This window comes from Salvelinus sp. IW2-2015, linkage group LG22 (genome assembly GCF_002910315.2).
Source record: "Salvelinus sp. IW2-2015 linkage group LG22, ASM291031v2, whole genome shotgun sequence".
NCBI classification, from domain to species: Eukaryota; Metazoa; Chordata; class Actinopteri; order Salmoniformes; family Salmonidae; genus Salvelinus; species Salvelinus sp. IW2-2015.
In genome coordinates, this window is record NC_036862.1 from 23033253 (window position 1) to 23045891 (window position 12639).

At 43.6% G+C, this 12639-nt stretch overlaps 1 pseudogene; it reads right to left on the reverse strand.

Annotated features, from left to right (window-relative positions):
- Window positions 1-3894: 3894 nt before the first annotated feature.
- The window catches only part of LOC111982685 (polypeptide N-acetylgalactosaminyltransferase 17-like), a 36850-nt pseudogene continuing 28105 nt past the window's right edge, over window positions 3895-12639 (reverse strand).

The window sequence follows — 12639 nt, forward strand, 5'->3', positions numbered from 1 at the left end:
GTTTCATGTGTCTGAATGAGACAAAACATAGGCCTTTTTGGTTAATCACCGCCGTGTTGGAGGAAGAAGAAGTATGAAGTAACAACCCCAAGATCACCACCCGTGAAGCCATGAGGTGAAACATCATTCTTTTGGCTGGCTTTTCTGCAAAGGGGAAGGCGACTGCCCGTATTGAGGGGGAGGAGGATGGGGCCAGTGTAATGCGAATCTTGCACAAAACTCCTTCCTCAGTAAGAAGCTTGAAGATGGGTCGTGGCTGGGTCTTCCAGCATGACAAGACACAAACACACAGCCATGGCAACTAAGGATGGCTCCGTAAGAAGATCTCAAGTTCTCTGGAGTGCCTAGCCAGTCTCCGACTGACCCAATAGAAATCTTTGGAGGAGCTGAAACTCCGTATCGCCAGCGCCAGCCCCGAAACCTGAAGGATCTTGGAGAAGATCTGTTAGGGAGGGTGGGCCAAAATCCCTGCTGCAGTGTGTGCAACCTAGTCAAGAACTACAGGAAACGTATGATCTCTGTAATTGCAAACAAGGTTTCTGTACCAAATATTAAGTTCTGCTTTTCTGATGTATCAATACTTATGTCATGCCAATAAAATGCAAAATTAATTACTTAAAAATCATACAATGGATTTTCTGGATTTTTTTTAGATTCCCTCTCTCATAGTTGAAGTGTACCTATGATAAAAATTACAGACCTTACATGCTTTGTAAGTAGGAAAACCTGCAAAATCGGCAGTGTATCAAATACTTTTCTCCCCACTGCTATGTAGCGCACTACTATTGACTAGGGCCCGTGGGGCTCTGGTCAAAGTATTGCACTATAGAGGGAATAGTGAGTCATTTGGGACACAGCCCTGCCCTAACCCCACGATACACTGTAATACCAGGGTATCGTCAGAGCCTTATGTTTGTGAAGAAATAAACACATAGTAGCCCACACAAAAGGCTCTAGCCTGGGTATATTATACAGTTACAGGTGATGGAGCTGTACCTGCCCTCACAGAATCAATGCATTTCTTAATAATTAAAACTGATGGTGAATTAGGCTGGACAACTAACACAGTCTCACTTCAGTAGCATGGTGGTTGAATTGCCTTCGGAAAGTATTCAGACCCCTTGACCTTTGCCACATTTTGTTATGTTACAGCCTTATTCTAAAATTGATTAAATCGTTTTTTCCCGTTATCAATCTACACACTATACCCCATAATGACAAAGTAAAAACTGGTTTTTAGACATTTTTGCTCATTTATTAAAAATATAAAAACAATATCACATTTACATAAGTATTCAGACCCTTTACTCAGTACTTTGTTAAAGCACCTTTGGCAGCGATTACAGCCTCGATTCTTCTTGGGTATGACGCTACAAGCTTGGCACACCTGTATTTGGGGAGTTYCTCCCATTCTTCTCTGCACTTCTTCTCAAGCTCTGTCAGGTWGGATGGGGMRCGTTGCTGCACAGCTATTTTCAGGTCTCTCCAGAGATGTTTGATYGGGTTCAAGTCCGGGCTCTTGCTGGGCCACTCAAGGACATTCAGAGACTTGTCCCAAAGCCACTCCCACTTTGTCTTGGCTGTGTGCTTAGGGTCGTTGTCCTGTTGGAAGGTGAACCTTCACCCCAGTCTGAGGTCATGAGTGCTCTGGAGAAGGTTTTCATTAAGGATCTCTCTGTACTTTGCTCAGTTAATCTTTGCCATGATCCTGACTAGGCTCCCAGTTCCTGCCGCTGAAAAACATCCCCACAGCATGATGCTGCCACCACCATGCTTCACCATAGGGATGGTGCCAGGTTTCCTCCAGATATGATGCCTGGCATTCAGGCCAAAGAGTTCAATCTTGGTTTCATCAGACCAGATAATCTTGTTTCTCATGGTCTGAGTCCTTTAGGTGCCTTTTGGCAAACTCCAAGCGGGATGTCATGTGCGGAGGAGTGGCTTCCGTCTGGCCACTCTACCATAAAGGCCTGATTGGTGGAGTGCTGCAGAGATAGTTGTCCTTCTGGAAGGTTCTCCTATCTCCACAGGGGAGCTCTAGAGCTCTGTCAGAGTGACCATCAGGTTCTTGTTCACCTCCCTGACCAAGGTCTTCTCCCTTGATTTCTCAGTTTGACCGGGCGGACAGCTCTAGGAAGAGTCTTGGTGGTTCCAAACTTCTTCCATTTAAGAATGATGGAGGCCACAGTGTCCTTGGGGACCTTCAATGCTGCAGACATTTTTTGGTACCCTTCACCAGATCTGTGCCTCGACACAATCCTGTCTTGGAGCTCTACAGACAATTCCTTCGACCTCCAGGCTTGTTTTTTTCTCTCTGACATGCACTGTCAACTGTGGGACCTTATATAGACAGGTGTGCGCCTTTACAAATCACATCCAATCAATTGAATTTACCACAGGTTGACTCCAATCAAGTTGTAGAAACATTTCAAGGATGATCAATGAAAACAGGGATGCACCTGATCTCAATTTCAAGTYTCATAGCAAGGGGTCTGAATACTTATGTAAATAAGATATTTCGGTTTTTATTTTTAATACATTTGCAAACATTTCTAAAAACCTGTTTTCACTTTGTCATTATGGGGTAATGTGTTTAGATTGATAAAGATTTGTATTTATTTAATCAATTTTAGAATAAGGCTGTAACGTAACAAAATGAGGAAAAAGTCAAGGGGTCTGAATACTTTCCGAAGGCACTGTATGTGCTGTATGGACACTGTACATAAAATGCATATATATACAGTACATACACGTACACATGTAAACTTTTCATGCACACCATTAAAACATGTATGGGTAGTTTCCCGGACACAGATTAAGCCTTGTGCTGGACTAAAAAGCAAGATCAATGGAAAATCTCCATTGAAAGTGCTTTTTAGTCCAGATTTAAGTTAATATTAAGAATAGCCTGAATATTGTCTATGTAAATGTTAAAATCTGTAAAAATAAAAATAAAAAAAGTAAATGGAAAGCATTTATGCAATAAAACATCTCTTTTTTGGTAAAGGTTGTTTTTCTCATTGTCTTCCATCAGATAGGACTAGTGTTGTGTAGGAGAACACAACAAGATGAATGTATAAGCCAGTAAATAGCTTTGCTGTAAACCTGGTTGTAAGTTATAGATCAGGGCCCATATTTACAAAGCATCTCAGAKTAGGATCAGCCCCCCTGTCCATGTAATCTTATTCATTGTGATCTAAAAGGCTAAACTGATCCTAGTTACTAGGTGAACCTAGAGCCCACTGTTACACTATACTCGCTGAGTCTAGGGGCCCTAGGCTTGCCTAATTGTTCTGTAACCTGACTAGGTGTGTTCATTAACATGGAAGTATGAGTGTGTGGACCTTGTTGGGTGTGTGTGTGTACCTGAGGACAGCAGGCTCACTTACCAGGGATCTAGGGGGTCAGCACTGGCGTGACTCCGTGGCCATCACTTCTTGATCAGCACTTATAATCTGAAGCCAGGSCCTGGTCCTGGGCCTGTATTCATAACACGTCTCAAAGTAGGAGTGCTGATCTGGGATCAAGTCCATGTAATCTTTTTCATTATGATCTAAATAGGCTAAACTGATCCTAGATCAGCACTACTACTCTGAGAAGCTTTATGAATACKGGCCCTGGTCTGCTTGACTGCCTCCTCGTGTTTTTAATGGCTGCCTCCTCCTTTACTCCCTCACAGACACTCCACATAGTCAATGTGATTGTTCTATTCATACACCAGCCGCATTCTCATGGCTCTGCTAGAAGTATCCTCCGCTGATGCTAGCCAGCTGGGTTAGCCCGCTGACAGTCTTTTGAAATCGATTGAATAAAGTTGAATAAATCTGTTACAGTAAAGGCTGTATGATTTCTTAATATGGTGTCAACTTATTCATGTGGTGTAATAGTTATTTGCGTACACAAATGTTTTGTTTTGTTTTTTTAAACCATCAGACCAGCAGTTTATTGGAAGACAATCTTGGAAAACAACAACTGAAGAATTTTAATAATACAGTATGACAACTGATTCAATTCAGTACAATAACACTATCTTGGTCAAAGAAAATTCTGCATCATGCTGTGGCTACTGCTTCATTGTGTTTTTGATGTTCCACCTCTGTCCGGAGCAGGTCTGAAGCACCAGCGAGTGTCCGAAGTAAGCGTTCGCCTGTATCACCTCCAGACAGCGACCCGTGGCTCTGTTGATGATTGAGTCGTTCTGAAGGACAGAGGAAATCAAATGTTCTCAATTGAGTAGGCTACTACCTTCATGTGACCTCACAGTATTCATAAAGAGTCTCAGACTAAAAGTGCTGATCTAGGATCAGTTTAGCCTTTTAAATTATAATGAATGGACAAGGGGATCTGATCCTAGATCAGCACTCCTACCCTGAGATGCTTTATGAATACAGGCCCTGATCACTGTGTCAGCAACAGTCCCCTCCAGGCAAGAGAGAGGATAAAAACTCAGATAATGGCTTTTTATTTCCCTGTTTGACCCACATTGAAAGTGTCAAGAGGCATGGAAGATAGTCGTGCTGGCTCATGGCAGGAAGCCAAAGTGGGCATGCAGTTGCACACTACATGAGCACAATCCACCAGTGTGTGTTTCTGTGAGGAGTGGGGGTTCTGAGAGTGTGTCCAGGGGGAAAAGAAACTATCAGTTGTGCGAGGAAAAAAAAGAATAGAGGCAGAAGCCAATAGCTCGAGGAAACACCCAACTCTCCTGGTGTTGTTTGAGACTGTTAGAAGCACTGGTAGTGCTGGGGCCCATGAAAACAGAATGCATCTCCTCTCTCCTCTGTTGTTGTGTCGTGCGTGCCTTGTGCGGTACATGCATGCTGAATGTATGTCTGCAATGCATATGTTTGTCTTGGTATAGCTTTGCTTAGTTGTATATTGGTTGTGTCTAGAACAACTGAAAGGGCCATTGGAGGGATTAGTTGTAACTAAGCGGTTACACAGCGCCTGGTGAAAATGGTGAGGGAACCCAGAAGCGTGAGGGACTATCCGTGCCCGCATCGAGGGCTGAAGGCAGCCAGTTGGGGTGAAGGTGGACTGGATCTTCGATGCCCACGTTGAGTCTGTCACACCCTCCTGGTGAGTGTATGTGGTGCGCTTTCAACTTGGAACTTTGGATTGTTTGGGATCGATGGGGTTTTAACAAACGTTTGGACTTAAAGGGGTGATCAGAGGATAAATTACTTCTGAATTTAGCGGAGTTGGTCACACAGCAATGTGGATTTTCCAGCTGAAGGAAATTGGCATACTACTACTAACATCTAGCCGATCTAACATACTGTAGCTGCATTGACCATATTTGTGATGAAAGTCTAAAGAAGTGAATTTCCATAAGATTTTATGAACTGACGGTTTTAAAAAGTATGCCTAGTAATCATAGTACTGTCACGGGGTTGGTATGCTTCTTTATGTACACCTAGAGTTCGCAGGCCCACAAATAAAACAGAAGAAGCTACCCACTACACAGGAAGCTGCTTCGTCCAGTTATGGTAGTCGGCAAACCCTCTTTGAGTCGACTCAAAATAAGAACTTATAACCCTACACTAGTAAAACTAGGGGGAACTGACTTTGAGGCTTAGGGAGGAAGAGGGGAGGAGAGAAAGAGAGAAGATCTTAAGAACCTCGACCCTATCTGTCAATCTCTTTTATGTTCAGGGCTGAGCCGGTTCTGACCAGAATCAAAAGAGGACCACAAGGAATCATCCTGCCCTCCATCCGATAACATTGCAAGCCATGAGACGTTTGAGCTGGAAGCGCTAATTGAGAACTCTGACGCCATTGCTACAACTGGACTTGTGGTGCATGTACATCAACCCCCCCAAACAGTGGGGGATGAGCGGGGACACCTTCCGCACCCATTAGTAGGCTACCAACACACGGGCACGCATACTGCAACAGGAACGGGCACGCGTAACACAACACCGTGGCCACGACTATTGCACACGACACGGGCACGCACCTGCACGCGCACACACCACACAACTAAATAAACACTTAGAATGTAGAAAACCCCCATTGACAAAATGAAGGAAAAACAGAACACCCCCTCTTTCCCCCCGCAGAACTCCTGCACATGATTTTGGTTGCTCTTTGGTGGTGAACCGGCGATACTCTTGGCACCTGGGGCTGCTGGACTCTGGCATGGACGTCTACGGAGGAGAGAACATCGAACTGGGGGATCAAGGTGTTGTGGGCACCCATTTTTCTGTGAAGGGCCTGAGCATAATTGGGTCAAAGTAACAAGCACGCATAAAGGGAATAGGGTGCCATTTGGAATGGCAATCATTCTATGTGTAGGGAGGCGAGAGCAGGGTGACTAGTGTGTGATAGTGCATTCTGGTACCCTGTATTTGTTGTGTGTCTTGTCCTATTTCGAGCAAGTACGCAAGATTGTGGTTCTATGAGTAGAGCTAAAGCATTTGGGTTTATGTTTGCTTTCATGGTTTTTTTCTTTGCCTTCTATTTGTGTTAGTTCCTGCAGAACCGATTGTTGCTGTGTGAAGGTATGTGTTCTGTTCTCATAATATTTTCTCCACCACCATGGCACTACCAAGGTGTGCTTGTGGGGCAGTTATGTAGGTGCTGCCCTGCTCCAGGGTGGCTCACATCGCCAGGATGAAGAAGCCCTATCACAGCAACATAGGCTCCAGCACGCGGCGTAATGCCCTGCGCGTGGCCGAGGTCGCTGGATGGGACCAGTTTAAGTCGCATGTCGTACCTGGCTTTGGAACTCCCAGGAGGTGAGTTGCTCCTAAATAGATTAAAGTAGTTTTTTAAAAAGTTTTTTGGGGCAAATGAAAATGTATGTTCAGATGGAACTTCTAAGGTCAGGGAGTCAGATGATACATTTGCCTAAACACTGATCTACAACCAGTTTGTGAGTACATAAAATTTCAGATAAAAACGCTTATTCCCCTACTAGATTTTTCACTAGTCTATTAAAATGTATCTATTCATTTCTAACTACCATATACAGTATATGTACACCATACGTTTCATTGCTGATGTTACATATTTGTTAATTGTGAATGTGTCTCAAATAGCACCCCATTCTCCCCATATAGATGCACCTAGCTCTTTGGACCATGAAGCGTCAATGAGGTTAGCCTCACGAGCCACCTGGAATTGCAGCAACGAACCATATTGTAAGCTTGGCGAGATCAGGATGGCTCGCGAGGCTACTTGGAGTGCCATTTTGAAGCACAATCTGTAATATCAACCACTCCCTTTCCAGAACCATGGGATAGACTATGGGACATTCTCAGAGGGTAGCATTGAGGAATCTCTGCAATGTAAAACTTTGAGTGGTACCTGGACAACGTCTTCCAGAAGATGAGGAGGTACACAACACCGTCTTTTACGGGAGGTGAGTCTGACTGATGACAGGGTCTACACAAAGTTTTACTGAACATCATCAACACTCATAAGATGCTTTTAGCAGCCAAGTAGCTTTCTCCATCTATAACATTTTCCTACCTGTTCTCTCTGTCTTTTTTCTCTTTCCCTCTCTCTCTCTCTTCTCTCTCCTCTCTCTCTTGCTCTTTCCCTGTAGATTCGTAGTAGCAAAGCGACCATCTGTGTATGGACCAGGGAGAGAAGTGAACCACACAGCCACCCTGCACCCTGTCACGGATGGGACCCCAGGTAACCTATTATACTAGGTATATGTCCCAAATGGCACTTTATTCCTACTTAGTTCACTACTTTTGACCAAAAGTAGTGAACTATAGGAAATAGGGTGCTATTTGGGACATATTCTAGGTTCACGGAAGATGCACTGTGCCTGCAAGCTGTGAGAGCAAAATCAGCAGGGGAACTTTTTTATACCAGAATGCATTTTTTTTATACCAGAATGTGTTTTTATACAAATTGACATGATGTGTTTCATACACAAACATAGACCAAAGTCCAGCAAAACTACCAGAATGTAGCCCTTTGCCCCTGTGACATACAAATGTAGCAGATATCATGACTGGTTTCTACAGTCAAAACAGTATCAAAATCATATTATGTTAATGCTTTAAGAGTTTTTTTAAGATCCACTTTGAATGAGAGCAGATATGATATGATATCATATAACAAATCATTTCAATTAATTTCAAGGAATAAAACAGAAACAACTTGCTCTACAGGAAACACAATACAAACAGACTTTTTAAAAAAGTGTCTGAAAAAGATTGTGTTAGCATTTGGGAAATACAAATATTTGATAACTTTTTACCATTTAGCCATGTACTACTGTAACTTGTCTCTGTGTCTTCCTCCCAGTTGAGGAGCAACCTTAGTTGTTGTTGATAGCCCTTTACCATCCACCACTTACTTAATTTTGTCTCCCTGTGCCTCCTCTCCTACCAGTTGGAACACCAAAGAGGGTCAGGTCTTTCTGGTGCTCTGGCCAGTACAGGGGAGAACACATATAGTTGTTGATAGCCCTTGACCAGCCATTCAACAGTAAGTGTCTCCTGTTCCTTTAGTTGGGTCGGTACACCAAGGAGGGACAGTTTTTCCTCGTGCTCTGGGGCAGTACAGGGGAGAACACACTGTCTGATGGACGACCAGGTCTCCAATTTCCTCAGCTCCTCAACTGTGACAAAGTCCTCCAACACCAGGCTGACCATATGGCACTTCTCTCAGGTCAGACTCATGTTGACATAGTTTTTTTTATTTTTAACTATGGCTCATTCTTTCCATTTAAGTTGCTCTTATACAGTGTTACTTACTTACTTACTCGTCTTCGTTTCCTGTAGCGCATAGGGCCGCAACAAGCCCCTGCCATGCCAGACCTGTGTAGGCTAACCCTTGTAGTAACACTGTAATAACACCACAATGTAAGGTCCTGTGCAGGCTAACCCGGTGTAGTAACACTGTAATATAACCACATTGTAAGGTCTTGTGCAGGCTAACCCTGTGTAGTAAACACTGTATAACGTCACATTGTACGGTCTGTACAGGCTAACCCTGTGTAGCAACACTGTAATAATGTCACATTGTACGGTCCTGTACAGGCTAACCCTGTGTAGTAACGTCACATTGTAAGGTCCTGTGCAGGCTACCCTGTGTAGTAACACTGTAATAACATCACATTGTAATGGTCCTGTGCAGGGCTACCCTGTGTAGTAACACTGTAACAACACCACATTGTATGGTCCTGTGCAGGCTAACCCTGGTTGTAGTAACACTGTACATACACCACATTGTAAGGTCCTGTGCAGGCTAACCTGTGAGTAACACTGTAATAACACCAATTGTAGGTCCTGTGCAGGCTAACCCTGTGCAGTATAACACTGTAATAACACCACATTGTAGGTCCTGTGCAGGCTAACCCTGTGCAGTAACACTGTAATAACACCACATTGTATGTGTCCTGTGCAGGCTAACCTGTGTAGTACACTAGTAAATATTTAACCACATTGTAATGGTCCTGTGCAGGTCTAACCCTGTGCAGTAACACTGTAATAACACCACATTGTATAGGTCCTTGTGCAGGCTAACCCTGTGCAGTAACACTGTAGATAAACACCACATTGTATGGTCCTGTGCAGGCTAACCCTGTGTAGTAACACATAATATACGTAGACCACATTGTATGGTCCTGTGCAGGCTAACCCTGTGAGTTAACACTGTAATAAACCACATTGTAGGTCCTGTGCAGGCTAACCCTGTGTAGTAACACTATAATATACTGTAACCACATTGTTGGTTCCTGTGCAGGCTAACCCTGTGCTAGTAACACTGTAATAACACCACATTGTATGGTCCTGTGCAGGCTAACCCTGTTGTAGTGACACTTGTAATATAACCTGACATTGTAAGGTCCTGTGCAGGCTAACCCTGTGCAGTAACACTGTAATAACACCACATTGTATTGGTCCTGTGCAGGTAACCCTGTGTAGTAACACTGTAATAACCACATTGTATGGTCCTGTGCAGGCTAACCCTGTGTAGTAACACTGTATACACCACATTGTATTGTCCTGTGCAGGCTAACCCTGTGTAATGACACTATGATACCACATTGTTAGGTCCTGTGCAGGCTAACCCTGTGTAGTAACACTATAATATACTGTAACCACATTGTAAGTCCTGTGCAGGCTAACCCTGTGGTAATGCACTGTAATAACACCAACATTGTAAGGTCCTGTGAGGCTAACCCTGTGCAGTAACACTGTAATAACACCACATTGTATGGTCCTGTGCAGGCTAACCCTGTGTAGTAACACTGTAATAACTTACCACATTGTAAGTCCTGTGCAGGCTAACCCTGTGTAGTAACCACTATAATATACTGTAACCACATTGTAAGGTCCTGTGCAGGCTAACCCTGTGTATGTAACACTGTAATAACACCACATTGTAAGGTCTGTGCAGGCTAACCCTGTGTAGTAACACTGTAATAACTCACATTGTAAGGTCCTGTGCAGGCTAACCCTGTGTAGTAACACTGTAATAACGTCACATCTGTAAGGTCCTGTGCAGGCTAACCCTGTGTAGTAACACTGTAAATAACGTCACATTGTAGGTCCTGTGCAGGCAACCCTGTGTAGAACACTGTAATAAACTCAACATTGTAGGTCCTGTGCAGGCTAACCTGTGTAGTAACACTTAATATATGTAACCACATTGTAAGGTCCTGTGCAGGCTAACCGTTGTAGTAACACTGTAATAACTCACATTGTAGTCCTGTGCAGGCTAACCCTGTGTAGTAACACTTAATATACACACATTGTAAGGTCCTGTGCAGGCTAACCCTGTGTAGTACACTGTAATAACTCACATTGTAGGTCCTGTGCAGGCTAACCCTGTGTAGTAACACTTAATATACTGTACACATTGTAAGGTCCTGTGCAGGCTAACCCTGTGTAGTAACACTGTAATAACGTCACAATTGTAGTCCTGTCAGGCTAACCTGTTGTAGAACACTGTAAATACTGTACAATTGTAGGGTCCTGTCAGGCTAACCCTGTGGTAGTAACGTCACATTGTAGGTCCTGTGCAGCTAACCCTGTGTAGTACACTGTAAAACACCACATTGTATGGTCCTGTGCAGGCTAAACCTGTGTAGTAACACTGTAAAACACCACATTGTATGGTCCTGTGCAGGCTAACCCTGTGTATAACACTGTAAAACACCACATTGTAATGGTCCTGTGCAGGCTAAACCTGTGGTAGTAAAACTGTAATAACATCACATTGTATGGTCCTGTGCAGGCTAACCCTGTGTAGTAACACTGTAATAACACCACATTGTATGGTCCTGTGCAGGCTAACCCTGTGTAGTAACACTGTAAAAACACATTGTAGGTCCTGTGCAGGCTAACCTGTGTAGTAACACTGTATAAACACACATTGTATGTCTGTGCAGGCTAACCCTGTGAGTAACACTGTAAATAACCACATTGTATGGTCTGTGCAGGCTAACCCTGTGTAGTAACACTGATAATACTGTATACCACATTGTAAGGTCCTGTGCAGGCTAACCCTGTGTAGTAACACTTGTAAATAACACATTGTAAGGTCCTGTGCAGGCTAACCCTGTGAGTAAACACTGTAATATAACACCACATTGTATTGTCCTGTGCAGGCTAACCCTGTGTAGTAACACTGTAATAACACCACATGTATTGTCCTGTGCAGGCTAACCCTGTGTAGTACACTGTAATATAACCACATTGTAGTCCTGTGCAGGCCTAACCCTGTGTAGTAACACTGATAATACGTAACCACATTGTAGGTCTGTGCAGGCTAACCCTGTGTAGTAACACTTAATAACTAACCACATTGTAGGTCCTGTGCAGGCTAACACTGTATAAACTGATCACCTGTAATATATTGTAACCACATTGTAAGGTCCTGTGCAGGCTAACCCTGTGTAGTAACACTGATAATATACACCATATTAAGGTCCTGTGCAGGCTAACCCTGTGTAGTAACACTGTAATAAACACCACATTGTATGGTCCTGTGCAGGCTAACCCGTGTGAGTAACACTGTAATAACTCACATTGTATAGGTCCTGTGCAGGCTAACCCTGTGGTAGTAACAGTAACACATTGTAAGGTCCTGTGCAGGCTAACCTGTGTAGTAAACTGTAATAACACCACATCGTATGGTCCTGTGCAGGCTAACCCTGTGTGGTAACACTGTAATATACTGTAACCACATTGTAGAGGTCCTGTGCAGGCCTAACCCTGTGTAGTAACACTGATAATAACATCACATTCTAAAGGTCCTGTGCAGGCTAACCCTGTGTAGTAACACTGTAATAAACATACATTGTAAGGTCCTGTGCAGGCTAACCCTGTGTAGTGAACACTGTAACAACATACATGTAATGGTCCTGTGCAGGCTAACCCTGTGTAGTAACACTGTAATAACATCACATTGTAGGTCCTGTGCAGGCAACCCTGTGTAGTAACACTGCTTAAAACATCACATTCTTATGGTCCTGTGCAGGCTAACCCTGTGTAGTAACACTGAATATACACCAATTGTATGGTCCTGTGCAGTCCAACCCTGTGTAGTAACACTGTAATAACATCACATTGTATGGTCCTGTGCAGGCTAACCCTGTGTAGTAACACTGTAATAACACCACATTGTACGGACCTGTGAAGCGGAAATACAAAATGCTAGAAGGTG